The sequence below is a fragment of the Nannospalax galili genome, unplaced genomic scaffold (assembly GCF_000622305.1).
Source record: "Nannospalax galili isolate Female #2095 unplaced genomic scaffold, S.galili_v1.0 scaffold6457, whole genome shotgun sequence".
Classification (NCBI taxonomy): Eukaryota; Metazoa; Chordata; class Mammalia; order Rodentia; family Spalacidae; genus Nannospalax; species Nannospalax galili.
Window position 1 is genome coordinate 24665 of NW_008338714.1, and position 4143 is coordinate 28807.

The following is a 4143-nucleotide window of genomic DNA, read 5'->3' on the forward strand; positions in this document are numbered from 1 at the left end:
AGATATGAAGACAAAAAAGCTATTTATGATCTCATCAATTAGAGACAGATTAACATCGTTTTAAACTTTAGTAACCACATGATTAGAAGCATTTCATTACAGCTTTAACATATTCAGTAACACATTCCAGAGCAAGGATACATCTCTTTCAAAGGTGGCTATAAATTTTTATGTTCACAGTTGAATTAATACAGTCATACAATATTGAACTCAGTATAAACTGGGTAAGACATAAAATTGAATGGCTTTTACCCTTTAAAGAAGATCTCCATTTCATTGTAAAACATGCTCTTTCCTACATTTTAATGCTACTAATACATGTTTCCACATGTGTCTTTAAATAAAATATGAGAGGATTTTTCTCATATTTTATTGTATTACAAATAAAGGAATACAGGCAGTGCTTTTGTACCCAGCAACACGCATTTAGGTCTCTCACCAAAACAGTAAAATAAGGTAAGAAGTCAGAAATCTGCAGGCTTTGTTTAGAAGACTTTATATTCAAAAGAGAACTGAGTAGGAAGAAGTACATGACCATTGCACAAAATGCTGAATTCCAGGAGCATGAACAAAATCTCCCAAATTCTTTTCACTAGTCCAGATCACTGACTTGTTGGAAGAGGACACAGATGGAGATCAAGAGAGAACACTTCAAAACTCCAGGAAAGTAGAGATCAGTTCTTGGCTTTTGTTAATAGAAAATTGTAAATATTTTTGAATTTCAAAAATCTTCAATCTTGCATAAAAGATGCCATTCTATCACATTACCTTCTGTCTGGATTTTTGTGTGCCAAAGAAATGGACTTTTCAATTGCTAAATGACTTTTTAATTGCTCAATATTCAAAATTCATGTCTTTACTAGACATGTTACTTTGTAATTTTTGAACACCACATATGTTCTTTGAGGACAGCATAAACTGTCTTGGGGAAGTAATGGCTGAAGTCAGACGAAACTACTCACAGAAGAACTAGGATTGCCATATCTTTGATATCAAAAAAGCCAATGCCATATCTATTACTTAAAAAATCAACTTATTTCAACACTACAGACACTATGAGCTTCTGTTCTATGCCACCAAGGCATAGATGGATTCACAGTAGAATTCTACAAGACATACAAAAAAAAAAACACTACAATCAATACTGCTTAAACTATTCAAAAAGATAGAAACAGTGAGAATTCCCAAACTCTGCCAATGCCACTATGCCTCTAAAACCAAAAATATAACAAAAAAGGAAAACTAAAGACCTGTCTTTAACGAACATAGATGCAAATGTGTTCAACAAAATACTTGCAAACCACATACAGATACACATCAGAAAGATCACCGACCACTATCAAGTCAGCTTTATTCCAGATGTGCAGAGGTGGTTCAACATTGGTAAATCAATAAATGTAATAAAAAATATAAATGTATTTAAAGACAAAACCACATGATCATCTCAATAGATGCAGAAAAGGCTTTTGACAAAATCCAACATGTATTCATGTTAAAAGTCCTAGAAGGAGTTGGTCTGGAGGGAACAATCAATATAATTAAAGCTGTATACAGCAAATCCATAGCCAATATAATTCTAAATGTAGAAAACCTGGAAGTGTTCTTGTTAAAATCAGGAACCAGATAGGACTGTCCACTATCTTCTTGATAAATTTTGGCTGTGTTTTCCTCAGAAGTACATCAACATTTAGTGTTCTGTAGTTTTTCATTGTTTCCTGTGTGTTGACATAGTTCACACAACTTAACAGTAATTTTCCCTGAGGGTCATTTGCTATTTTTCTGACCTATGACAGCTTGTAGCTTTGTAGAGAACACAGTCTTCCCGAACTTCTAAAGAAGTATTTAGGTGACAACCCACAGGTCAGAGGTTCTGACATCAATGATCACTCTAGACACTAGGAAGCACTCTTACCTAAGTCACATGAGTATAATTACTGTGAACCAATCCTGAGTGATGAACTGTCTAAGGAGATGAGGGATGCTATGGAAAGTACTCTCAAACATTTTCTGTCTCCTTGAGAGGCTTTGCCATCCCTAGAAGGGTGTAGGGAAGGGGGAATGGCATCAGAGACAAAGTGAACAAGAAGAGATTCCACCACTCATCTGCATTTCCTCCTATTAAACACCAGGTGGAATGTGGCAATGATTTTGTCTTTCAGGGTACAGTATTCAAAAACCCACAAATGGATTGCTTTGAAAACAACTCCGTGTCCACTACCACCATACCGTGAAGTTCTTATTCAAAGGCAGCCTCTTCATTAGGGGCTGAAGGAAAATGGGTTTTTCTGCTCATGACTTCACTTAACATCTTCTATGTCTCCATGTCCTTTCATACTATAGTTTAAATTTGGTGTCTCTTGAGAAACGTTTTCTGAAAACATTTCCAATTCAGAAGTACATCACATGTAATTCTCTTTGGCTACAAGGAAATAGTTGTTAGTTTGGAACAGAACATGTTTCATCTATTTAATGAAGTGTGGATACTGATAGAGCTTGAGTAATAACAGATGTTTACAGTCATTAAGAAAACATTTCAGAACTCCATTTCCCTTTATTCTTCTATATTTAGGAGCCACTTGTGTGCATGGAAAAGTCAGATCGATGGGGCGGAGATAGACTGCCTTCTTTATTAGCCATTGTCTTTGTGTTTCCTCCAAGTTAAATAAAGTGATAAAAAGTCCTTAAGGGATGGATAGTGAACTTTCAAGAGCTAGACTGTTCCTAGACTCCTACGGGATTAACAGAAGCAGGACCATGTTTCAATACTATATAGCATCTTTGAAGTATCTGATGATGTTTGGTGCAAACATCAGATTTTTAATTACCAGTCTCCTACAGAGGATGCAGGGACCTGCCCCACTGCTCTGTGACTGTCTCACTGATCTAAGAGCTCTGGACTCTGAGAGCCTTGTGGCAACCACAGCAGTGCTTCATATTTAAATCTGCAAAAAGCTAGTCCACACCCATGATGGCCAGTTTCTGAGTTGTAGGCAGAGGACTGGAACAAGTATAAACACCTTCCATTCAGTACCCAGTTCATACATGAAAATAGCGCTGGCCATGGTGGTCAGTGGCTGCCAAACACATAGCGAAACCAAACATCATTGGCTTCCTAATAAGATTACAGAAAACCTTCCATGAATTGGAAGCCAGAGCTTTGTGCTGCTAAAGATTCTGGTGGCTTCTCTCCCACTGTTATTTCCTGGGCATATGGAACAGAGAAATGAGCATGGAGTTGTCATAGGGATGTGATGAGCAAACAATGCCTTGTAAGATGGAATCCACTATAGGATGTGGAATATTAGCAAATTAAATTGTAAGGAAATAAAAATATGTAAAGCACAAATCTACAGAAGACAAGTGACATGATTACAGCTGCCTGCAGGTAATTGGGCACATGCTGCAGTGTGGGTGTGGTATCAGTGTGTCCCTCTAAGATCCCTGGGTTTTAAGCTTGACCCCCAAAGTTACACTGTGGATTTATGTTATCTTAATGGAATACTGAGTGGTTATGTCATTAGAGAACTCTCAGAAGTGCTTGTCTCCTGCATACTCTTCCCTTGAAATGCTGTTTATAATCGTCATGTGTACCTCACCATAGCCAAGCCAAGGCCAACAACTTATTAAATCTCTAGATGTATGAGACAAATTACCTTCTTTATATGTTTAGCCTGCCTAAAGTACTTCATTATAAGGATGAAAAACAGACCAATAGTCTCTATTTCAAACAACCAAGTAAAAAAAAAAAAAAAAGAAACACAGCACAGTTAAAATATGATTGCATATTTAATCATTGGATACATATTTGATACTACTGCATGCTAATTCTTGGTATTTGCAAAAAATGTTATCTTAATAACTAAAGGTACTTTCCATATTTGATTAAGTGGAGGAATTTGAGAGGGGATATTTATAATACATTATCTAGACAAGCTCAATGTAATCATTAGTTTTCTGTAAAGAGGATGGTGAGATCAAGAGAGAAAAGTAAATAAATGAAAAAAAAATGGGCATTTTGTGGCCTGAGTCTACATATTCGTACTTTATATACTGTGAAAAACAAATATGTTTATTTCAGGATTCCTTTAGATTTTTAAGGTGCTGTTATACTGTGTAATTTTAATGATCAATGTAATTTGAATT

General features: G+C 36.0%; 1 pseudogene; it reads left to right on the plus strand.

Annotated features, from left to right (window-relative positions):
* Positions 1-530: 530 nt before the first annotated feature.
* Positions 531-1087, plus strand: LOC115070408 (annotated as a pseudogene).
* Positions 1088-4143: the final 3056 nt, after the last annotated feature.